Source organism: Felis catus, chromosome B1 (assembly GCF_018350175.1).
Source record: "Felis catus isolate Fca126 chromosome B1, F.catus_Fca126_mat1.0, whole genome shotgun sequence".
NCBI lineage: Eukaryota > Metazoa > Chordata > Mammalia > Carnivora > Felidae > Felis > Felis catus.
The window spans coordinates 166,054,206-166,080,367 of NC_058371.1; the positions used below are offsets into that span (position 1 = coordinate 166,054,206).

Below are 26,162 nucleotides of genomic sequence, written 5' to 3' on the forward strand. Positions count from 1 at the left end.
CTGTAATTTTAACACTTCATCATCGATCACAGCTACTAAACAGAACTTAATGTAAACACTTTCTATCTTCATTTCTTCTGAATCACTTTCATCATCATATATCAGTTTATTACTGCTGCTATATTTTTAAAAGGCTAACTTCTCTTTTTTAATAAGGTTTTATTTTTTTATTTTAGAGACAGAGTGCATGCAGGTGGGGGAGAAGGGCAGAGAGAGAGAGAGAGAGAGAGAGAGAGAGAGAGAGAATCTTAAGCAGGCTCCATGCTCAGTACAGAGTCTGATGTGGAGCTTGATCCTATGACCCTGGGAACATGACCTGAGCTGAAATCAAGAGTTGGTCACTCCATCTATTGAGCCACCAGGCACCCCAAGTTTATCATGGCAAAAATGTCCAATGAAGCTTATCTGGATATCATAATTAAATTAAGGTTAAAAATAAATAATAGAGATATTAATTCCCTGACTTAGCTAATGATGTTAAACTGTAAATTAAAAAATGCTCCTAAAAATAACTTTCAAATGTAAATAAATCTTTAGATAGTCTCATATTTTTATACAAACAATCAGCAGTTGTCAAACAAAGTAATTGTAGAGTGTATTGTGGTCTTACTGGGTGTGACCCCTGTGCAGATCCCGCTGTGTTACTCACTGTGCCTTTTTAGAAACACTAAAACTGTTCAGAAACACAAGTGCATTCATCATGAGCTTGGGTGTCATGACAATGTCAAATTGCTACAAAAGTTTCTAAATACTTTCCTCCTGCACTTATATTGTCACAGCCTGTAAGAAATTCATGGACTGGTAGCACTTCGAGTTTCACTGCTATGGCGCTCAGTTATGGTTCCCGAAGAGGTGAGCTTAAATCCTGGACCACCTCTCTGATGTGGAGTGTGTGTGTGTGTGTGTGTGTGTGTGTGTGTATCAGAGAAATGACTGTTAATATGAGGGAGAGCAACTCCAGAAGGTGGAGAGCCTGGAAATACTAACAGCGGAATCTGATCTCATAGCAGCAGGTACCTGGGGGCCAGCATGGCTTCTGGGGGCCAGCAAGGGAATAACATGATGCTAGCCATGTTTTAGCAGCCAGGCCTCTGGCAGAATGTTGGAACATCATGATGATCTTGTGCAATTAATGACCTACTCATTTTACAGATAAGAAAAGCCTTCACCAATAGAACCAATAGAAAAAACAATTCACCAAGAGAAACAAAGCTAGCACCCCAAAACTGAGTACATTATATTTATAAATAAGATGGTTTTGAAAAAAAAGAGCTAAATAAAATATACACAGGAAAAGCGTCCATACATTGCCATAAAGTTAGGTGACATTGGTGGATCCTGAGAAACTTAACAGAAGACCATGGGGGAGGGGAAGGAAAAAAAAGGTTAGAGAGGGAGGGAGCCAAAACATAAGAGACTCTTAAAAACTGAGAACAAACTGAGGGTTGATGGGGGGTGGGAAGAAGGGGAGGGTGGGTGATGGGTATTGAGGAGGGCACCTGTTGGAATGAGCACTGGGTGTTGTATGGAAACCAATTTGACAATAAATTTCATATTAAAAAAATAAAAATGGAAAGCTGTATTTCAACATAGAAAAAAAAAACTTAGGTGACATTGGAATGGAAAGAAGAGTTAAATTTACAAAAACACTGTAGAAGACCTTAACTTGACCCTTCCTGAGAAAAATTCTCTGATATTTAATTGTCTTTGCAAAGTTACTCTTAATTCAATGACTTGGGCAGTTTTCAGGTCACTCGATTCCCAAAAGCTATGTGACATGCATTAGCCATGACCATGGAAGCGTGAAGAAATTAAGCAACTACAGAAGACATTAGGGAACTATAAAAACTCAAGGACTGAAAGTGGCAGTATAAAGTTACAATTAGCCTATTTTTATTCTTTTTTAGGATGACATTTCACTAATGTACATAAACTTGCAAATAGCAGAATAGAATGTAAAGACACGTTCCCTGATTTTTTTTTTAAATGTAAGCTTATTATGGTAATAGTAGTTTGAATTAATTTAAAACCATCAATTCTTCCAGGGATATACTACACATTGTGAGATGCCTTTAAAGCACCATTTCCCATTTTTAAATTTGGTAAGCATTACTTTGCCACATATGCAAGATCTTTGGAAAAATCTGACTCCATCTCCAGTGCGAGAGCTGGGCGAAGAAACTGGGCCACAATTTAGAGGAAGATAAAACGGAGCACACCTTAATCCTTACATCTTCAGTCATCCCGTAATTACCTCCTGCTACACCATCTGCAACCCACACACAAAAAAGGTAATTACTTTCTTTGAGAAAATGAGTAAAGAACCTTATTTAATAGCAGAAACAACCTCAGAAGAATAAGAGCTAGAGGAGAATAATGGATTGTACATAGCGATTTTTCTTTATAGGATAGCTTGTGGAAATAGTGGCCAGGAAAGGGAATGGCTAGAACTCTATCTATGAAGATAAACGCTGGTCAACAAATGGGGTTCAGTTGCTTCTCCTTTCTCATGAATTTTGCATGACACTGTATCTGAAGATAGCCTCTGTACAATAATCATTGCACTATAATGAAAGCCCTCCACAGAAGTTAACTTCACAATAACAAAAAACTTATATATTTATTTTCTTATGGATGAATTAGTAAATTAATTCAAGAAACACTTATTGAAAATCTCTGCAGAGGATATTGGTCACTTTGCTGGAGGTGCTACAGGGTCTACTCTATGGAATTTTCACTATACTTGGGTAGAAAATCAAGAAAAAAGAAAAAAAATGTAAATATAATAACTTTAAAAAGTAATTAAGCAAACCAAACAGTGTTGTGATAGAAGATGACGGGAGTAATGGACCATTCAGTAGGAAGATCACGGGGTCCTAAAGAGAGATATTTTACTAAGAACTGAATGAAGGGTAGGTAGATGAATGATAACCAGAGGAATTGCCTTCCTGTTAGATGCGAGCATAAATTCAAAGGCCCCAAAACAGAGTTGGAATTTGATTTGTTAATTTGCCACTGAATCCCCAGTACCTGGAAAGTATGGAGTACATGTTAAGCGTTAATTAAGTTAATAAGTGATGATATCTTCTTTACATTTGGAAAGATTAAATAAGGGAGAGTTTTATTTGCACAGGGCCATGTACACATTTGAGGAAGCTGGAAGTCATAGATGACCCATGTGCTTCCTTGAGTTTTGTCATAGTTTGTATTCTGTAATATACTGTTTATTAATTTGATTTATCAATGTGTTCTCAAACCCACAAGCAGCATTATATTACTTGTTTCTATTACATATGATAATTAATTACTGATTCATAATAAGCAATGTGAAATTTTTTTACTTAAACTCTTAACGGACCCAAAAGTGCTGGAGGATTGACGTAAGATGGAAACATGCGGAACTAGACATTCATGTAGGAGGAAAAACTGAACATGGGAAAGATCTGTTACATAGGCTAAGAGCAATATTTCTTTAAATGCATGTGATGAATGTTTTTTGCCACCTTGGTTTTTGTTAGAACAAATTTACAATATTCCTAATGAATTATGGAAGGTTTTTTAACTTGGAAAGTAAATAAAAGCAAGGTAGCACTGAATTGTAAAAATACTGGGGATGAAAATACTCAGATGTGTTAAAATATTTTTAGCATGTTGTATTTCTGAAGAGGCTACAACTGCTTCTCTTGTTGTAAACTTCCCACCTGGTTGGGTAGAATTATTTAAAATATGGGAAATGAGTCTCCGTGCAGAGCCTCTTGGCAAACATAGTGAGTGCTTCGTATTGAGTCTGTCATCCTACTACCATGGCAATTTCACACTTGTTACCATAGCAAAATTTAAAATTACTTTTGTGTTCTACCTAAATCTCAGTACATAAATAATAAATATCATAGACTGTTTTGCCTGCAACTTAGATGTAACTTGAAGTAGTGACTTTCTATTTAAAAGAAAATATGCTATACCAGTACAGAAATCTAGCTTTCTTAAATCATCTCTCCCCAGTGCATTGTCCTTCTATTGCTTATGGATTTCCCACTTGTAACTGTCAAAAAACCTGTTGGAATTCATAGTTTAACTTACTTCCACGGACCACAACGGCCTTAACTTAGTGTTTGCTTCATTTGGTAATGAAAATAATTTTCATGAAAAATTTAAAATCTTTCTTACATGATACCATATTCTGCCTGCAAAAGATACAATCTAGAGACCAAATGGTTTATTAACTAGACATAACAACAGATAATAGAAATGAAAGAAATTCACTGATGGTTTCTTCTACTGGACGGTGAAATCGTAAAACCAGTTGCATTATATATCTTGGTTACAAGTTACTGTTTAATTCCCTTCAGCTTGCAGAAGCCTTATCTAATTTAGTAGGTACTTTGTAATGTTTGCTCAGAGATGATTTGATTGGTGATAATCAGTCTTGACTTGTAAAGGCAAGTCAGAAAAGTGATTTGAGTTGGATAAATTTGAAAATGTTGATTAAAAAATAAGCATAATTGGTTTGACAAATAAGGAGCTTAGAAATTGTCACTCCATCCTAACAACAAATAAAAATCTGAATAAACTGAAAAAATAAGCAACTCTTCTTAGATCTTTCAGAGAGTGAGTTCACAAGGACAAAGTACTGCCCCCAAAATTGGAGAGACAGGCAGGCAGATACAGAGAATCACAACTTTTCCAGAGCAAAAACCAACACAGAAACAAGTACTGAGGTTGGGAAACCTAAACTGTAATTAGTGAATTGCTGGAGCTTAAACTGTGGTTATGACTGAAATAAAAACTCCAAGGGGACCCAGCCATAGAGAGACTCTATAATTTGTGAGTTTTACCTTCAGGAGCTCTGTAGGTTCTCACAGTAAATAGTGGAGAAAAATTCCATGATGCTTCCAGAAGGAGAAAGGAAAAAGGAACCATTCTGAAAAATCACCCTTTTTATCTAAGAACAACTCAACACTCTGATGGAAGATATCAAAGAACTAAAGAAATTGAGAGAGACTCTATATTTATGGATAAAAAGACTCAATATGGTCAAGATGTAAGGTCTTCCCAAGTTGATCTATAGATTCAACCGACCCAAATCAAAATCTTATCAAGCTAATTTATAGATATCAGAAAACTAATTCTAAAGTTTACTTGGAGGAGCTAAAGATCATGAAACCCAACATAATATTGAAAGAGAAGACAAAGTCAGGGCACAGATACTACTCATCTTGAAGGCTTACTATACAGCTGTAGTAATCAAGACCGTAAAGAATAGACAGATCAATGGAATGGAATAGAAAGCCCATAAATAGACCCACAGAAGTGTGTCAACTGATCTCTGACAAAGGAACAAAGACAACAGAGCAAAGAGGGTCTTTTCAACAAATAGTGCTGGAACTGGACATCCACATCACTAAAAATAAATCTAGATAGAGACCATATGCCCTTCACAAAAATTAGCTCAAGATGGATCACAGACCTAAATGTAAAATGCAAAAGTATACAACTCCTACAACATAGCATAGTAGAAAATCCATGGCCTTGGATCTGGTGATGTCTTTTCAGATACAACACTAAAGGCACAATCCATGAAAGAAACAATTGATAAACTGGACCGTTTTAAAATTAAAAAAACTCCTGTTCTGCAGAAAGACAATATCAAGAGAATGAGGGGCGACTTTGTGCCTCAGTGGGTTAAGCATCTGACTCTCAATTTCAGCTTAGGTCATGACCTCACGGTTTGTGAGTTCGAGCCCCACACTGGGCTCTGCGCTGAGAGTACAGAGCCTGCTTGAGATTATATCCCTCTCTCTCTGCACCTCCCCCGCTTGTGCTCTCTCTCTCTCTCTCAAAAAAAAAATAAAGTAAAAAACAATTTTAAAAAATAATAAAGATTGAGAAGACAAGCCACAGATTGGGAGAAAATATTTACAAAAGACACATCTGATAAAGAATCATTATCCAAAATACACAAAGAACTCTTAAAATTCAACATTAGAAAATGAACAATCCAATTAAAATTGGACAAAAGATATGAATAGTCACCTCACCAAAAAGATATACAGTTGGCAAGGAGGCAGTTGGAAAGATGTTCAACATCCTATGACATTAAGAAATTACAAATTAAAATGAGGTGCACCACTCACCTGTGAGAATGGACAACGGAAACTTTCATTCATGGCTGGTGAGGATGAAATGGTGCAGCTACTTTGGAAGACACTTTGGTGGAATCTTCCAGAATTAAACATACCCTTAACCATGTGATCAAACAACTGCACTCTATTTACCTGAATGAGTTGAAAACTTATATCAACATACAACTTGCCCATGGATGTTAATAACGGTTTTATTAATAATTGCCAAAAACTTGGAAGCAACTAAGATACCTTTTAGTAGGTGAATACTTAAATAAACTTTGGCCAATCAAAGTAGAATGATATTCAGTGCTATGAAGAAATAACTATCAAGTCACAAATAGACGTGGAAGAAACTTAAATATTTATTATTGACTAAAAGAAGACAATATGAAAAGTCTACATATTGTGTGATTACAGCATATCACATTCTATAAAAGTGAGAATTATGAAGATGGTTAAAATAGTTGTGTTTGCCAGGGTATAGAAGGAAGGAAGGAATGAACAAGCAGAGCGCAGATTTGTAAGACAGTGAAAATGTTCCATGTGATACTATAATAGTAGATACACCTGATTATACATTTACAAGATCCATATAATGCACAACATCATTAGTGAACCCTAATGTAAACTATGGATTTTGGAAGCTAAAGAGATGTTAAATTAGGTTCATTGATCAAAATGAATGTACTACTATCATGTTGGATATTAATAGTGGGGGAGGTTGTGCATGTGGGAAGACAAGGAATGTGAAGGAACGCTCTGTGGTTTCTGCTCAGTTTTGCAGTGAACCTAAAACTTCTCTTAAACACACAGTCTTTTTGAGTTTAAAAAATAAGCATAATTGAATGATTACCCGTAAGATAATTGAGTAATGAATAAGTGCATTGGCATTGGAATCAGTCCAACTTGGGTTTGAATCTTGGCTTCATCTTTCATAAATATAGTGTGACTTTGGATTTAATTTTTCAAATTTCATTTTCCTGTTCTCTAAAATAGGATTCATAATTCCTAAATTATATGCTCTTTGTGAGGTTTTTGTGAGGTGATATTTGTAAAGGCACCCCCTTCCCCTCTTTTCTTCCTTCTCTTCTCTTGCCCCTCCCCTTCTTTCTCCCTGATCCCTCCTACATACTCTTTAGGCTGGGAATGAAGAGCAATGAAGTCAGAAATGGATGAAAAAAAACACCAAAATAGCCAGACATCCACAATACAGTAATGCAGAGGATAGGCCAATTGATTCCTCATATGCAGATTTAGTTCAAGTCAGCTTTCTGGGATTCCTTCTGATGTGAGGCATGAGAAACTGATGCTACCCCTGTACCAAGTACCAAGTGCTAATAACCTATCTTCAGCAGATGCCCTGCCTTGCTGCTAGGCTTCTGATTTGCCTCGAGAATGCCAACATTCTCTAAAATTCTCAGCCCTTAGAAGGAGTCCATATTTTTGCATTCTTACTGCAGTGCCCTCTTAATTCACGTATTCCCTCCTCAGAATTAGAGTCTCGCCCTGTTCTTGCTAGTTTCTTCCAGGGTCATTAGTCCAGCCTCTGAACTCAAAGACTGGAATGATTTTGTCTGCATATTAGCATTCTTGATGCTGATTGTCAAATTCCAAAAGGTGGTAATAGATATATGGCACAGTCATTATTTCCAATGTCTGAGTTCTTCTCAGAAATTCTTTTCTTGAATTTAGTCATTTCCTCTCCCCTTCCTCAAAAAGGCTGTTTGTCATACCTGCTCTAGAGGACAGGAGGCATATAAAGCTCAGATAATACTTCATTCTTATTTTAATAAGAAATGAAACCACCTGGTAAGGACATTCTCAACTTCCTTCTCCTGTATCTCTGATCTTATCCAAACCCCAATTCATGTGTATCAGTTTCCAAGGACTGCCATATGGACTTGGTGGCTTAAATCAACAGAAATTTAGTCTTTCCCACTTCTGGAGGCCAGAATTCAAGATCAAGTGTCAGCAGGGCCATACTCCCTATAGAGGCTCTAAGGGAGAATCCCTTCTTTGCATCTTCTTGCTTCTGGTGGTTACCAGCTTCCTAGTTTGTGATCATAACACTCCAGTCTCTGCTTCTGTCTTTATTTTCCTTTCTTTTCTGTGTATCTGTGTCAAATCTGCCTTGACTTTCTTTCATAAGGCCACTTGTGATGGCATTTAGAACCCAACCTGGATAATCCAGGAATATTTCCTCAAGATCCTCAGCATAATCACATTTGCAAAGATACTTTCTCCAAATAAAGTAGCATTCATATGTTCCAAGGACTTGACATGGATATTTTTTGGAGGGCTGTTTTTAAGCCTATCACACGTTTCTCTCCCTTTCCAATGTCAGTGGAAGAGCCATTCTTTATTTGTTGGTCTTTACCTTTGATCTCATTCTTTTGTGAGGTGACTGTTAGCGTCTTTAACCCGTTCTTAAAAATTGTACTGTTTGCCATTTGTTATTGATTTTAAAGAGATCTGTATATATTTCAGATACAAGCACTTTGACATATTTAACTATTGAAAGTATCTTATTTCACTCTGTGGTCTATCTTTTCACTTACTACCTATCAGTCAGGGCCAAAGAGCTCTCTCTTCATTATTTCTTGGTCATGTCACTCAATCTTTCTAAACAAAGCTTCAATTTAGTCCTATAATATTCACATTACTTTGATTCTTTTTATAAAGAAATTTAATTTTCCATTTCTTGAAATATATTCTAAGTACATCTATTTCAAAGTGTTAGGTCCCCGTACATTGATTTTCCTAGGAAATTTCATTAGTAACCTCCTGACTTTCACATAGTATAATACACAAAAAGAGCTCTTTGGCTTCTTCTTTTCTAAGTATCCTGAAAACAAGACTTTTTTTTGCCAGTCTTTTGAATCATACTTTCAGAAAAAAATGGCCTCTCTACATCAGGCCTGTATACATACAAACAGTCAATTTCATTTAATTTGGTGCAAATATGAGCAAGATAGACTGTGTCCTGAAGAGGTTTACCATGCAGGAAAGAGAATAAAACAAATGAACAAATCACAGTGAACCTCGATAGAATAGACTTTCAAAAAGAAAGTAAAGGAAAGAAAAGTACAAAGTTCGTAGCACACAGTGTCTCCTAGAATAGTGCCTGAGATGAACTGCAGTTGTAATTGAAATGACTTGTTTGTTTATAACTCGTTGGGGGGGTTGGAACAAAGCTAGGGAGAAGGTGGCTGGTGAAGTCAACTTAATAGATGAATGTCTTTTCTTGCCCAGGGTGTAGAGAGTGATACAATCAGATAACACAGTAACAACAGGATCAAAGATGGCCAGTGGTGGAGTTTTGGTTGGTGTCTATGCAATCTATGGGTATGCCTTAAGTTTCAACAGCATTGGTTACAAATGAGGTCACATGTGTATTACCACAGCAAAATCCCAACAACTGTAAGTTACTACTCATTTGTTAGCAAAATTCTAGTCTCTAGTGTGTCCTCTTTCCTAAGTATTTCTGAAGTTCTTTGGGGGGAACTTTCTATGTCGTTGATTCAAGCCTCCTTGTGGATTGATTGCTGTCAACCTATTGGGGAATACAGACATAGATCTCAACTCTAATTCCTAGTCCCTAAAGCCTAACTCGCTTATTCTTTTGCCTTAAGTGGTTATTGTCATGCTACTGATGGTGGGGGCTGATAATCATTTGACGTTCCAGAGGGTCCCCAGGAATTTACATCTTTCTGAACTGCTTGTTCAGGTGATCCCAACTACCCTCTCTCATATTGCTGAGCTACCCTCTCATTAACCCAGTATTTGTCTGCACTGTATCCTTCCCATCCTATAGTCTGGCAGATATGTTCCACTGCAAATTCAAATTTACACACACACACACACACACACACACACGCACACACACACACAAGCATGCCAAAGACTGGAGAATGTTTGAAGGATTCCAGTATCAGCTACACCCAGTTTCCTTTTAACAATCTAGACTGGTGTGAAGTCCAGCTCACTGATTCATAATTCCCACTTTTATGGAGATGGAGATACATATATATCTCCCCAAGACAAACCATAGACCCCCAATGCATATTTTTTAATGACTGAATCAATGAATGAATTGAATTTTCTTCGGTGATTTCAATGTCATTTCTTTCTTTTTGGCCTTTGTAAGGATGGACTCAGTCTTACAATTAAAAAAATCTATATTTATAACTTTCAGAGTGAGAAAATGTCTGTGAGGATCCTGCAGATTTTCCTACCTAAAACTCCTTTAAAACTTTATAGTTAGTAGATGCAAACAGATGAATGAAGTTGACTGCTTTACCTCTTTGAAGAGCCAACATATGTATTAGACACGAATTTGGGCAACTACTGGGCTCAAAACTTGCCATTTATATGCTAAGACTCCTGTCTTCTGGATATAACTAAATGAGCCAGAGTTCAGTCTTGTGACCCAATCAATCTAGGACAACCAGAATTTACCTTTCAGGTTTTTGAAAAATTACATGCAGACACACAAAGACAGAAGTGGTTGAAACTGAGTCATCTTATGGTAGAACCTGCTGCTAAGATCCCTGCAGCTGCCCTAGTGGTTGCCATTATGATCTTGGAGACTCAGTGTTTGCTTTAATTCTAAGATTTATCCCAACATCCTTCCAATAAACTTCTGTTTTACTTAGGTTAGCTAGTGCCAATGTCTGTTATTTGCAACCTAAAGAATCTTAGCAAGTAAATCATATTGCCCTAAATATAAATGACAACACGTGGCAGAAGGATGTTTTACTCACCACAGTAAAATTGGAAGCCAAGTCCTAGAATACAGTTAAGATGTCTTGTCAGGGAGTGATGACTCAATAGAATTGGGTACTCAGGTTTATTAGAAACCCCAAGGACTTTGGCATTAGCAAATCTAAATCTGAATCATAGCAATGTCTTCTTATGTGGAATTTGGTGAAATGAGTGTTAATTATAAAAATATAAAGTTAACATATAACTATGAATAATATTAACATTAGTAAATATTATTTTATGCTTCTATAAATTGGAAATGCTAATACAGTACCAGATCACGGAGCTGCTGTAAAAAGTCATAGTGTAGAGTCAGCATCTATAGGGTTTCTGTAGGAGTAGTTGCAGATAAGGCTAGAAAGACAAATTGGAGGTACACCTTGGAGAGCCTTACTGCCATAGTGAAAAATTGGAAGTTGATTTATTTGGAAACTGGAAGGCATTGAAGGTCTTTGAGTGAGGAAGTGATATGATTTGAATACTAATGCAACACCATGATACAAGTTGGACAACTCGGTGATGGTAAATGGCAAATTCTCAGGAGATGTTATTGTAATCCAGGTGATAGCAATAAGAGCCTGCACTAGGCTGGTCAGAGAGAGAACAGAACAGACTGAAGGTATATGAGACACATAACGTGCAATGCGTTGTTTGTGGAGGTAGGTGAAGGAGAAATATTTAAATCAGAGATTCTTGAGGCTCCAAGCCTACTGTTTTGGGATAAAAGCAAATATAGTTCAAGATGCTAGAGATATTACATGAGATATAACTAAGCAAAATTTAAAAATGGACAGAGGATGACAGAAATCATGCTTTGAACATTGACCGTAACATTTGTACATCTTATAACATGTTAAGGTTTTGAACCATTATTATCTTTTGTGTTAACTTAGCAGTACTGGGTTGTGAATCATTCACCATCTATGTATTAACCTGATTATATTCCTTTAGAATTGTCTTAAAAGCAATAGTTTTTGGCTTTTCCTCAGACCTCCCATGCTTTCCTATGTAGAACACATCCTTAAATTGTTTCAAACTTCTACTTTAATACCACCTACAATTGATTGAGCAATTCCTTTGTACCTGATATACTGCCATTATTTCACATTAATTATCTGGCTTAATTTGTTTAATCTTCACAAGTCCCTTGTTTGCTGTCATCATTATTATTCTTGTTTCAAAAATAAGGTGGCTGAAGTTCCAAGAGGTGGTCGTTATTCAACCCATGGCCAGACTTACTGCTTGGAATTGCCTTCCATTCATTTTCCAGCAAATCAACATCATGAACACGCATTCGAGACAAATGAGAAAGGGTTCTGAATGATTATTTTCTCCTTCTGAAGCTTAAATAAGCTTTCCTGGAAAGATTTACTACCAGTGAAGATATGCTACCAAATGTTAAAGGTAATTACTCTGAAATAAACAAAATTAAATTGCAGATAGGAGTCTTAAAATGTGTTTTTATGGCAATGTTTTTCAAACTTCCTTATGCCACAAAACACTGAGTCTAAGTTACAAAACTACCAATGACAATGGTTCCTTAAAGCAGTTGGTTCTTATGGGTTGGGTTAAGTATGGACAGCACAAGCACGTCTGAAAGTGTGTAACATTGCAAAAGTGACCAGGTTGCTTTTTTTTCCTGATAAGTACTTTTACATGGTGTGGTGAGCAGACATCTAATCCCTACTTGATCTCTATAAATAATAAATGTATTCTTAATGTGCTAAATCTGTCCCAGCTAAATCATCCTAATTTGTAACTATATTCATAAATTTTTTAAAAGGCTATCGCTTAAAATTCCCTTTGAAAAAGAGGGAAAAAAACCACAAAACAAAGGACTAAAATAAGTCTTCTTAATTATATATTTAACATTTATGTTCTAGCTATGAATTATTTTCTTATCCTAGATATCACTTGCCAACAAAACAAGGCAAACATATGAAGAAGAAGAAGGAGAAGAAGAAGAAGAAGAAGAAGAAGAAGAAGAAGAGGAAGAGGAGGAAGGGGAAGAGGAAGAGGAAGAGGAAGAGGAGGAGGAGGAGGAAGAAGAAGAAGAAGAAGAAGAAGAAGAAGAAGAAGAAGAAGAAGAAAGGAGGAGGAGAAGAAAGATGGACTTTAGAGACAAGTTTAGAGGTATCTGTTAATATCTAGGTACCTGGGCAAGCTCTGGTAAATTTCTGGCCTTTTCTGCACCTCAGCTTCATTATGAGTAAAATAGAGGTTTATGAGGATGTATCCCTGACAAATAGTAGGTACTCTGTAAACAGTTTCCTTCCTACCTCAATGCTTTACTAGCCTCAGCTTCATGTTCTAAGAGGTTTTCTCAGTTCAAGTTTCTTCCCATCGACCACAGGTGCTACATTCACTCCTGTTTTGTCCCCCATTTTCTCTTGCCCAAATCTGCTTTAGAAAACATTTTGAAGTAGTTTAAACTCAATTTCCAAGATATCTGTGTTAACTATTTTTAGTAATTGTGGATTATTAAGTGAATGATTATCTGACAAAATGAGAGAGGATCCTGGAGGGTAAGGTAGACCTTCCTGAATCCAAAACATTTGCCTATGTTGGCCAGTATCCTCCACTGAATACATTTTCACTAAGGAGAGATGGATATATACAATTAACAACAATTCCTTAAAATAAAGGTGTGAACTTAGACATTAGACAATGCAAGAGTGGCATTGATTGATTCTGTCCAAAGTCAGATGGAAAGGAGGAGTGTCAGTGGGTAGGATTGATGCTTAAAGAGTATCATTTAAGCGGTGTCTTGAAAGATGAATAGGATTTTTCTAAGTTTAGGAAGAAAAGAAAATGTCTCAATTAATTTACCCAAAAATATATTACTTTATTCTAACTTGTGTTTCCACCTGAAAACTCTGGTCTAGGAATGTTATGTAGTCTTTGTACAGAAGTCTTTACTGTTGTCAGTTTATAAAAGCTGACATTCCATGACTAGCTAATAATTTGAGTCATGACTCTATTGCTATCTTAAATGACTCACACAGAAAGAGAAAATGTGAAATTAAATTGTCTTGAAATCATTTCATTTGGATTACTTTATTTCTCAGAAATTTTTAGACTAATATATATCTCAAAGGGAAACCATACAAAAATATGGCCAATTTGGTAACTTGCTGAGTTCTATATTTCTATTTAATTTTTATATTAAAAAATACAATGTACTTTGGAATTAAAAGTGATTCAAATTTTAATAAGATAAAGATATGACACATTTTGATATTAGTGTATTTATTAACATGGATAGTCACAATGAATGACAAATGTATAAAAAGCTCATAGAATACATATTCATATATAGTAGCCACATGTACATATTTTACTATATATAGCATACTACGTACAATCTTTTTTTCTGGAGGCTTTTACATATATTTAAGTGTAAAAATCTTAAATACAGCATCCAGTGAATTTTACAGAGTGACCCATATATCAATGTAAGGACCACCTGACTCAAGATATAGAACATTACCATTAGCCCAGAAGCAACCTCATGGTCCTTTTGTAGTCGTAAACCTCTACAAAGAGAATCAAAAATAAACCATCAAGACTTTGTCACCATAGATCAATTGTGTCTGTTTTAGAAATTTATGGAAAGGAAATCATACCGTATATATTCTTTTGTTTTTAGTATCTTTCACTAAACATAATGTATGTTGTTGGATAACAGGGATGTACAGATATATATTATGTATATAATACATATGAATCAATTAAATGCATATTTTCTTTGATGACTATATACTTTCTACAGGTGTAGATGGATATTTGAGATTTTGTTCCCCATTTTTGACTATTAAGAATAATGGTTCTGTAGACATTCTTGATTTAATGGTTAAAAGAATGGAATCTGGAATCCCACAGCTTAACTTCAAATCCCAATTTCAAAACATATTACCTGTGTGATCTTGAACAAGTTATTTAGCTATATTTGCCTTAGTTTCTTTATCTTTATAGTGGGTAATTATATTTACACTGCTGGTTAATCTGACCATTCATTATATTAAGAATGCAAAGTCCCTGAAACAGTGCCCATGGTAAGAACTCAATATCTGTTTGTTTTCCAGGTACTTTTTCTTTTTGCCTTGAATTGTAAGTCTATTATTAATGTTGCCATTTCTATATATGTTATTTTTATTTCTGTAGTGCATTTGTGTCTACTCCCTTTCTTTCAACAATTCTGTATTAATCTTTTAAAATTTTTGCTTGAACATGCATATGTGGAATCCTTTCAGAAGAAGTTTATGGATAATAAGCTTTTTGAATTCTTGAATGTCCAAAAATGCTTCTAGAGTCAGTGCCATCACATCAGAAGGTAGTTTAACTAGATGCACACTTCTAAGTTCTAATGAGTATTTTTCTTCAGAACTTTGTTATCCTGTAGCTAATTAGCTGGTGTTCTGTCCCAAACTTGCTCTTTCTTCCATAGCCCCCAGCTCTTTTCTTAGCACTCTTCCAGAGTTATTCTAGACTTGGCGGGGGAGCCTCTCTCCACGCATGGGATTACAGATGCCTCAGCCCTTTGGGCTTCCACTTTCAATCAGGTCCCTCCACTGAGCCCCTTGTTGCATGGTAACACGCTTTTTCACCTCTCGCACTGCTATGGATTTATTTTATGCCTTTCTTGTTTTTTCAGGACAATTTCGAGAGAAAAGCAGGATAATATCTTGAACAGGAAATAGGATTTTTTTTTGGACATAGTCCTTAGCATTTTACTTATTTTATCCTTTATAATTTAATATTGAGAACAATGCGGCTTTTTATTCAGAGACCTATGCTCATACTCTAGCCCTGCGTCCATAAATAGCTGTGTGCTCACAAGCAAGTAATAGGTCCTTCTTTTAGATCTGGTATCCTCATCTCTAATATGGCATTAACTATCATGTAGTAGTAGCAAGTGTACCAAGAAAAGCAGTCAATTAATTTAATACCAACCATGCGTTTCTCTGTAAGCCTTTTGTGAAATGGGGCCAGGGTTGGAAGACAATGCACGGGGACTTAGAAGCTTGGGATTCTAATTCTAGCTAGCATGGCCTTGTCTTGGTGAGTAAGCCCGGACATGTGATTCCAAGTTTTTGAGCCCCAATTTCTCCTCATTTTTAGAACAAAGAGGGGTTGTATGAAACAATTAAAATCCCACAAAATCCTTAAAATATCATGTGTTTTAGAAGCCTATGTTTCTAAGCTTAAATTTGAGAAGGCACGATTTCGCTACTGCAGAGTTAATGTGTGTGTGTATGTGTGTGTGTGTGTGTGCTGTGAATGGATATCTGAGTGTATGTGTGTGTTTGTGTGTGTGGTATGTTGTGTATGTATGTGGGGACTCCAGAAGGAAAATTTATCTTTAGAGAAGACATTATTTTTGGTGTTGAAATTGAATGGTTCTTTCGGAATGAATTTAGCTTTGATCTATTTATGTTGGCAGAACTCTCAGGAAGTGTACTCAGTGGAGAGAGGGACTGTTGACTGGGTGTTTGAACAGAAGCCGTTTTGCATATTTATCTGTCATCTCTTCTGGCCCTGAGGGAGCCTGAGGCTTCTGTCTGGTCTGATTTCCCTGCCGGGTAAGTCCAGAGACTGTCCCTTCCCTCTCTTTTCTCCCTTGATATACATTCACATTTGTGAGATTTTAAATACTGATTTCAGAGAGAGCCTATGAAATTTTCAACCGTCTGTGTTTCTTAAAGAATTATCATTGCTTCTTTAACAAAGTAGTCATAGAAATCTCCATCATACAGCTCACGAGCTGAAAAGGCTCTCTCCACCTAGTGCTTCACTGCAAAGGAAAAGAGCACACAGCACAATTTCATCACATTCTTTGCAGTTAAGGGATGGTACCTGTGTTACTATTGCAATCCTTTCGCAAGGTTGTTCTGTCTTCCCCGCTCTAGGCCACTTTAGAAATATCTTCATTCAGTTCAGGTTCTGAAGCCACTAATTCTGTCACTGAAGGCTATATCTAATCTTTGAGTGTCGTTTACACTTCAGATTATTATTTCTCATTCAATCGACTATAGCATTCATTTACTCAATTTTAAAAATTCTTTTAGAGACAGAGAAAGAGAGAGTGAGTGTGTGAGCAGGGGAGAGGTAGAGAGAGAGAGAGAGAGAGAGAATGAGCATCTTAAGCAAGCTCCACGCTCAGTGTGGAGCCTGATGTGGGGCTCAATCCCACAACACTGGAATCATGACTTGAGCTTAAATGAAGAGTCGGACACTCAACTGACGAGCCACCAGGCGCCTCTCATTTTTTCTTTAAGTTAGAAAAATAGCACATTCATTATGCATGGACACTGGGCATGGTTAAAAATACTCAATGTAGGTCTACCCCTACAGAGCTTGGAGATGAACAAAAAACACATGAATAATGAGGTAAACACACATATACAGATTTTGAGCAATGGAGGAAAAAAAACTGGCTGCTAGGAAAGAGAATAGCTGAGGAATTACTTTGTTGGGTCGTCAGGAAGTCAGGGAGGGCTTCTCTGAAGGTGATATTTAAAAGGAGACCTGGAAGGTGAGAAGAGTAAGGTGAAGATTTGGGACAAAGCATTCTTTAGGGGGTGGGGCTACTAAAATCTTTTGGGCTTGGGAATTATCCATATTCTGTTCAATTAGCTCCAGTCCTTAGAAAACCACTCTGACAGGTCCAGATGGACCTTTTCTGGTTGAATATGGCTGAAATGGGGGAATGTCAGAAAGCAACGAGTCGTACTTGCTTTCCATGACAACATGAGATTTCTGAGATTATGAAGAGAGATGAGGGGAGTGGAGATGAAGGAAGAATAGAGGAGAGAGAGAGAGAGATGGAAGGAGGGCCTGAGAGTGGGACACCAATCAGGGACAGAATTCCAGAGAAAGCACAGAGAACGGTTCATGGAGAATCGTAAAGGAGGGCATACTTCATAATTTCACAGACACAGTGATGATTAATGTTGATTGTAAAATGTCTCTTGCCTTTTGATGTGATTATTCTCTTACATGTATCAATGTTCTATGAAATTTGTCAAACACATTAGCCTTAGGTTCAGTGGTAGTGGTAATTTTTGAAGAATAAAAGAAGAGAGTTGGCGTTGACAAGCATAGGAGCTGAGGTAGTCATAGGAGCCAGGTAGAGTGGAGGCTCAGGCTGCCACATGGATGGAATCAGGAGCAACTGAAAAGCCCACCACCAAGTAACCCCTGCATGTAACTGGATGGGAAGTGAGGATACATATTGAGATACTCAAGAAGAGGATGATCCCGGAAGCCTGGAGAATTTGGGACGATCTAGCCCAGCCAATCTCAGCTGGGGGTGATTTTGCCTTCGGGGCACATTTGGCAATATGTGGAGACATTTTTTGGTTAGTAGCAACTAGGGAGGCGAGTGCTACTGCTTTCACTGGTTATAGGCCAGGGTTACTGCTAAATCTCCTGCCAGGCACAGGAAAACCCACCCCACTCTCTGCACCGAATAAAGAATTATCTGGCCCAGAATGTCAATAGTGCTGAAATTGAGAAACTCTGATGTAGACTGAAGGCATTTTGATCATATCTAGTTCCTAGTCTTGTTAAAAATGTTGGTTAAAAAAATTAGTCCTAAAGAATGTGTGTGATCTGTATGTTAGACCCCTCTGTGATTCAATTTACTTCCCATAGTATCATAACAAAATCATGCATAAACTCACATTTTTTGGGTTCAAAAATTTTCCTTGCAGTCAGATCCAGGGCTTTAACAGATATACCAGTTTGATCCTAGTAGGTCTAGACAAGAGAGTCTATATATTTAAATGAAACTTATTCCTACATATATCAATCATTTCAAAATGGCAGTTTTGTTAGTAGCATAATTCGTAAGAAATGACATAAGCTGAATTTTGAAAGATGAGCCCATATGACATTTGTGGAAGGACATGAAGGCATATGGCATTTGTGTCATAAAGGAGGCAGTGTGGTGCACATATTGGATAAGAGAGAGAGAGAAGAAGGGATACTAGTGAGGATGCTATAGGGGTGGGTTTGGTTAATTTTGATCAAAGTCCTGCAGGTATGAATGAAGAAGAATCTGGAACAATGCTGCTGCTCAAATGCCATCTCTTGAATGAATAAATAAGTAGAATGGGTATGACTTGATGGTGAATAGTGTATGGGGGCAGTAAGAAACATCTGAGGTGACTCTAGGGTTTCTGAAATGGGAACACTAGGTGAATGGCTGTGTGTAGCATGCAGATAGGAAAGAGTGGATTTGTAGGCAGGATGTAGAAGAGTTGGTCAGAACTGGAGAAGCAGAGCTGAAGGTACCTAGATATCCATGCGGACATATATGACAGTGAAGTGTACCTAGACCTCTGGGGTTCCAGGGAGAATTCCAGTTTAGAACTAGCCATTGGAAACAGTTTGCACAATAGGAAAATGACTTGGCCAGGACTAGATGGCTATTTTCCTGACTTTCCAGTTCACTTAACAGAAACGTCAAGCTAACCTGCCAATGCATTCAGACACAGTGACAAGATCATTTAAATAATCACTTTTGCTACTATTACCGCAGATGTCTTGAGAAGCATTGAATACAAACCCCCTCTCCTTCTTGGAAGCAGCTGCCTCAGAAATGCAGCAAACTTGTTATGACGATGCTGCCAATACTCACATTTGTAGGTTTCCTTTTTAGGATTTCCCTGGAAATTTTACAGATCTTCTCTAGGAAGCTCACCTTTTCAGAAATGCATTTAAATGCATATGCTGTTTGAAAAATACAAACTAAAAATGGTGACAGTAACAACTAATGTTGACTGAGCACCTACTCTGAGCCCTGGACAGAGTACTTAATGGACATTGTCATATTTAGTCTTCATAAATCCCCGGTTTTCTATGTTTCGTATTTTTAGTTGAGAAAACAGGCTTAAAGGGGTTAAAATAATTTGCCCGACGCCAGAGGGGTCTGCCTGACTCTCAGAGAGTCTTTTGAATAGCTGGAGTAATAATAATTTGATCTTAAAATGTAAGTATAGAATAACGAAACTAACTTCTTATGGTATCCCTGGAGAACCCCTTTCCCCCTCAAAAAACAAAGAAATTCCAGGGCTCCTGGGTGGCTCAGTCAGTTAAGTGACCGACTTTTGATTTTGGCTCAGGTCACGATCTCACAGTTTGTGAGTTCCACCCTGCGTGGAACTCTGTGCTGACAGTGTGGAGCCTGCTTGGAATTCTCTCTCTGTCTGCCTCTCCCCTGCTCTCTCTTTCTCTCTCTCTCTCTCTCTCTCTCTCTCTCTCTCTCTCTCTCTCTCTCATTCTCTCAAAATAAATACGTAAACTTAAAAAAAAAAAAGAGCAGCACCTTTGTGGCTCAGTTGGCTAAGCATCCAACTTCGGCTCAGGTCATAATCTCACTGTTCATGGGTTCAAGCCCTGTGCTGACAGTTCAGAGCCTGAATACTGCTTCGGATTCTGCGTCTCTCTCTCTCTCTTTCTCTCTCTCTCTGCCCCTCCCTCATTTGCCTTCTCTCTCTCTCTCTCTCTCTGATTTCAGAGATAATCAATCAAAAATAAAATAATCAAAAATAAATAAACATTAAAAACAAGGAAAAACATTTAAAAAAAGGAAATTCCAAAAAGGACTGAAGTGTGTATGTATGAAAAATATTATTTTGAGGAATAACCTCCGTTTAGGTTATATTTTGTTTGTGCAGTGTCTAGCTACCCATTTTGTTCTAGTCACAGGAGGAAAAGAAAAACTGAATTATGACTCCTCCACTCATTTGGAATTTAATCACAGATCTCTTTCATTTTTTAGTTTTCCAGATTTGTTCCATTTGTCCTTCCTAGATAACATGGTCCTGAGACAAGTGACTGATGTTTTAAAACTTTCACATCATAGAAGTATTGCACACTACTTTGTATAGAAGGGAATCAATTAAAACTTGTTAGGCTAAATGAATGAAGTTAAAATATTCAGTATTTTCAAGCACCAAAACAACAACAACAACAACAACAAAACAAAGCACAAAGGCACACACTCCAGGAGTGAATCCATACATATATCTTTGGTGCACTCTAATTTCTTCCCATAAGTAAAGTTTCCAATAGTCACCCAAGAAGTTATTTTCAAAGATGGGTAACATGATAAATATTGACAAAGTGAATAGCTTCTAAAATCTGTGATTTTACTAAAATGCACAGCTACAGAATATTTTTGAGTGTTCATGTGAGGTCAAGCGCTAGTGTCTTGCTTCTTGCTGGGTAAACAAATGATAGAAAAGTTTCATCTTTTTTTCCTGCTTTAGTTATATGAAGAGGGAAGGAAAGAATATCAGTTAAAACAACAAGATTCTACCTCCCTCCCCAAACCCTATTTCCTTCAGTAATATCTTTCTTGTTAAATTCATGAATGAAGACACCCTTCATGTATACATTGCCTAAAGAGTCCAAGTTTGTTTGTTTTTTTTAATTCTTGGAATGCCTAAAGAGTCAAACTATTTTTTTTTTAATCTTTTTTTAAATTAAAAAAATTTTTTTAACGTTTCTTTATTTTTGAGACAGAGAGAGACAGAGCATGAACGGGGGAGGGTCAGAGAGAGGGAGACACAGAATCTGAAACAGGCTCCAGGCTCCGAGCTGTCAGCACAGAGCCGGACGCAGGGCTCGAACTCACAGACCGTGAGATCATGACCTGAGCCGAAGTCGGCCGCTCAACCAACTGAGCCACCCAGGCGCCCCAATTTTTTTTTTAAATCTTAGAAATATCTGCTGGCCATTTCTTTGAGTAATTATCAAAATTAAAAATGAAGTGAATTTTTTTAGTCAGTGGTGCTTGTATGATTTTAGTGTAGTGCCTTGGAGTCAGACAAAGCCAGGGTGTCACTCAAAATCCAGTAGAAACTAACTTGAGATCTACATCAAGTCTGTGGGGGTTGTGAGACCAGAAAAAGGAAGAATGTGGAATTTCATCTGCACAGTTCAAATGGTAAAATTCAGAAGCATTGCAAGAACCATTCAAGGGAATGTTATTGTAGCATCTTCAGAGATAGAAGACAATACAATCTCTTCGAGAGCCAGTCAACTGAAAAATCAGAAAAGAATTAGTTAAAGCTCGATGAATACGTGAAAGATTTAAGTCAGATGGACTAGTCAGACTAATGTGGAACTTGAATGTAGGGAAAGAGGAGGGTAAGACCAAACACCCTTACAAATATGGAGTCTGTTTAGTTAGCACATAGGCTTCAGCATTTTCCAATTTCCTTCTGGGAGGAAAAAGGAAAACAAAGGGAAGGGAAAGAGGAAGGGAGGGGAGGGGAGGAAAGGAAACCCTCTTCCCCAGGGTTCCGGCTAAACCTTTCTTTGGTCAATATACAACCTCATTTTTCAGACATGTAAATCCTAGTTTGCTTGGGAAAGTATAACAGTTTCTTTATTGGGTAAATATCTTTGATCAAAGATAAAAGATTTACTCCATACGATGAAGCAAATCAAATATACAGTATTAGTACTTTTATGTTATTTTAAGAAAAAAATTGTGTGTTTCGATAAATTGAGGTGCTTGTTTACTGCTTATTTCCTTAATTGTATTATATTACGGTTTCTAACCGGTAATTTCAACTTAAAATATTTTTAATGTTTTAAATATTGTTTAATATTTATTTATTTTTTTTATATGAAATTTATTGACAAATTAGTTTCCATACAACACCCAGTGCTCATCCCAAAAGGTGCCCTCCTCATTACCCATCACCCACCCTCTCCTCCCTCCCACCCCCCATCAACCCTCAGTTTGTTCTCAGTTTTTAAGAGTCTCTTATGCTTTGGCTCTCTCCCACTCTAACCTGTTTTTTTTTTTTTCCTTCCCCTCCCCCATGGGTTCCTGTTAATTTCTCAGGGTCCACATAAGAGTGAAACCATATGGTATCTGTCTTTCTCTGTATGGCTTATTTCACTTAGCATCACACTCTCCAGTTCCATCCACGTTGCTACAAAAGGCCATATTTCATTTTTTCTCATTGCCACGTAATATTCCATTGTGTATATAAACCACAATTTCTTTATCCATTCATCAACTGATGGACATTTAGGCTCTTTCCATAATTTGGCTATTGTTGAGAGTGCTGCTATGAACATTGGGGTACAAGTGGCCCTATGCATCAGTACTCCTGTATCCCTTGGATAAATTCCTAGCAGTACTATTGCTGGGTCATAGGGTAGGTCTATTTTTAATTTTCTGAGGAACCTCCACACTGCTTTCCAGAGCGGCTGCACCAATTTGCATTCCCACCAACAGTGCAAGAGGGTTCCCGTTTCTCCACATCCTCTCCAGCATCTAGAGTCTCCTGATTTGTTCATTTTGGCCACTCTGACTGGCGTGAGGTGATACCTGAGTGTGGTTTTGATTTGTATTTCCCTGATAAGGAGCGACGCTGAACATCTTTTCATGTGCCTGTTGGCCATCCGGATGTCCTCTTTAGAGAAGTGTCTATTCATGTTTTCTGCCCATTTCTTCACTGGGTTATTTGTTTTTCGGGTGTGGAGTTTGGTGAGCTCTTTATAGATTTTGGATACTAGCCCTTTGTCCGATATGTCATTTGCGAATATCTTTTCCCATTCCGTTGGTTGCCTTTTAGTTTTGTTGGTTGTTTCCTTTGCTGTGCAGAAGCTTTTTATCTTCATAAGGTCCCAATAATTCAATTTTGCTTTTAATTCCCTTGCCTTTGGGGATGTGTCGAGTAAGAGATTGCTACGGCTGAGGTCAGAGAGGTCTTTTCCTGCTTTCTCCTCTAAGGTTTTGATGGTTTCCTGTCTCACGTTTAGGTCCTTTATCCATTTGGAGTTTATTTTTGTAAATGGTGTGAGAAAGTGGTCTAGTTTCAACCTTCTGCATGTTGCTGTCCAGTTCTCCCAGCACCATTTGTTAAAGAGGCTGTCTTTTTTCCATTGGATGTTCTTTCCTGCTTTGTCGAAGATGAGTTGGCCATACGTTTGTGGGTCTAGTTCTGGGGTTTCTATTCTATTCCATTGGTCTATGTGTCTGTTTCTGTGCCAATACCATGCTGTCTTGATGATGACAGCTTTGTAGTAGAGGCTAAAGTCTGGGATTGTGATGCCTCCTGCTTTGGTCTTCTTCTTCTTCAAAATTCCTTTGGCTATTCGGGGCCTTTTGTGGTTCCATATGAATTTTAGGATTGCTTGTTCTAGCTTCGAGAAGAATGCTGGTGCAATTTTTATTGGGATTGCATTGAATGTGTAGATAGCTTTGGGTAGTATTGACATTTTGACAATATTTATTTTTCCAATCCATGAGCAGGGAATGTCTTTCCATTTCTTTAAATCTTCTTCAATTTCCTTCATAAGCTTTCTATAGTTTTCAGCATACAGATCCTTTACATCTTTGGTTAGATTTATTCCTAGGTATTTTATGCTTCTTGGTGCAATTGTGAATGGGATCAGTTTCTTTATTTGTCTTTCTGTTGCTTCATTGTTAGTGTATAAGAATGCAACTGATTTCTGTACATTGATTTTGTATCCTGCAACTTTGCTGAATTCATGTATCAGTTCTAGTAGACTTTTGGTGGAGTCTATCGGATTTTCCATGTATAATATCATGTCATCTGCAAAAAGCGAAAGCTTGACTTCGTCTTTGCCAATTTTGATGCCTTTGATTTCCTTTTGTTGTCTGATTGCTGATGCTAGAACTTCCAGCACTATGTTAAACAGCAGCGGTGAGAGTGGGCATCCTTGTCGTGTTCCTGATCTCAGGGAAAAAGCTCTCAGTTTTTCCCCGTTGAGGATGATGTTAGCTGTGGGCTTTTCATAAATGGCTTTTATGATCTTTATGTATGTTCCTTCTATCCCGACTTTCTCAAGGGTTTTTATTAAGAAAGGGTGCTGGATTTTGTCAAAGGCCTTTTCTGCATCGATTGACAGGATCATATGGTTCTTCTCTTTTTTTTTGTTGATGTGATGTATCACATTGATTGATTTGCGGATGTTGAACCAGCCCTGCATCCCAGGAATGAATCCCACTTGATCATGGTGAATAATTCTTTTTATATGCCGTTGAATTCGATTTGCTAGTATCTTATTGAGAATTTTTGCATCCGTATTCATCAGGGATATTGGCCTGTAGTTCTCTTTTTTGACTGGGTCTCTGTCTGATTTAGGAATCAAAGTAATACTGGCTTCATAGAATGAGTCTGGAAGTTTTCCTTCCCTTTCTATTTCTTGGAATAGCTTGAGAAGGATAGGTATTATCTCTGCTTTAAACGTCTGGTAGAACTCCCCTGGGAAGCCATCTGGTCCTGGACTCTTATTTGTTGGGAGATTTTTGATAACTGATTCAATTTCTTCGCTGGTTATGGGTCTGTTCAAGCTTTCTATTTCCTCCTGATTGAGTTTTGGAAGCGTGTGGGTGTTCAGGAATTTGTCCATTTCTTCCAGGTTGTCCAATTTGTTGGCATATAATTTTTCATAGTATTCCCTGATAATTGTTTGTATCTCTGAGGGATTGGTTGTAATAATTCCATTTTCATTCATGATTTTATCTATTTGGGTCATCTCCCTTTTCTTTTTGAGAAGCCTGGCTAGAGGTTTGTCAATTTTGTTTATTTTTTCAAAAAACCAACTCTTGGTTTCGTTGATCTGCTCTACAGTTTTTTTAGATTCTATATTGTTTATTTCTGCTCTGATCTTTATTATTTCTCTTCTTCTGCTGGGTTTAGGCTGCCTTTGCTGTTCTGCTTCTAGTTCCTTTAGGTGTGCTGTTAGATTTTGTATTTGGGATTTTTCTTGTTTCTTGAGATAGGCCTGGATTGCAATGTATTTTCCTCTCAGGACTGCCTTCGCTGCGTCCCAAAGCGTTTGGATTGTTGTATTTTCATTTTCGTTTGTTTCCATATATTTTTTAATTTCTTCTCTAATTGCCTGGTTGACCCACTCATTCGTTAGTAGGGTGTTCTTTAACCTCCATGCCTTTGGAGGTTTTCCAGACTTTTTCCTGTGGTTGATTTCAAGCTTCATAGCATTGTGGTCTGAAAGTATGCATGGTATAATTTCAATTCTTGTAAACTTATGAAGGGCTGTTTTGTGACCCAGTATATGATCTATCTTGGAGAATGTTCCATGTGCACTCGAGAAGAAAGTATATTCTGTTGCTTTGGGATGTAGAGTTCTAAATATATCTGTCAAGTCCATCTGATCCAATGTCTCATTCAGGGCCCTTGTTTCTTTATTGACCGTGTGTCTAGATGATCTGTCCATTTCTGTGAGTGGGGTGTTAAAGTCCCCTGCAATTAC

The 26,162-nt window shown here is 37.4% G+C and overlaps 1 long non-coding RNA gene across 3 annotated transcripts in view; it reads left to right on the plus strand.

The window, feature by feature from the left end:
* Nucleotides 1-320: 320 nt before the first annotated feature.
* The window catches only part of LOC123385079, a 45,225-nt gene continuing 19,383 nt past the window's right edge, over nt 321-26,162 (plus strand). Inside the window, exons 1-7 of one of the 3 annotated variants that reach the window (XR_006597118.1) lie at nt 326-852; nt 2,046-2,291; nt 9,378-9,545; nt 12,078-12,293; nt 12,797-13,022; nt 14,975-14,999; nt 16,333-16,471. This is a non-coding gene — a long non-coding RNA (uncharacterized LOC123385079). Of the gene's footprint in view, nt 853-2,045; nt 2,292-9,377; nt 9,546-12,077; nt 12,294-12,796; nt 16,472-26,162 lie in introns of all 3 variants that reach the window. The other 2 variants (XR_006597116.1, XR_006597117.1) reach the window with 2 other exon arrangements.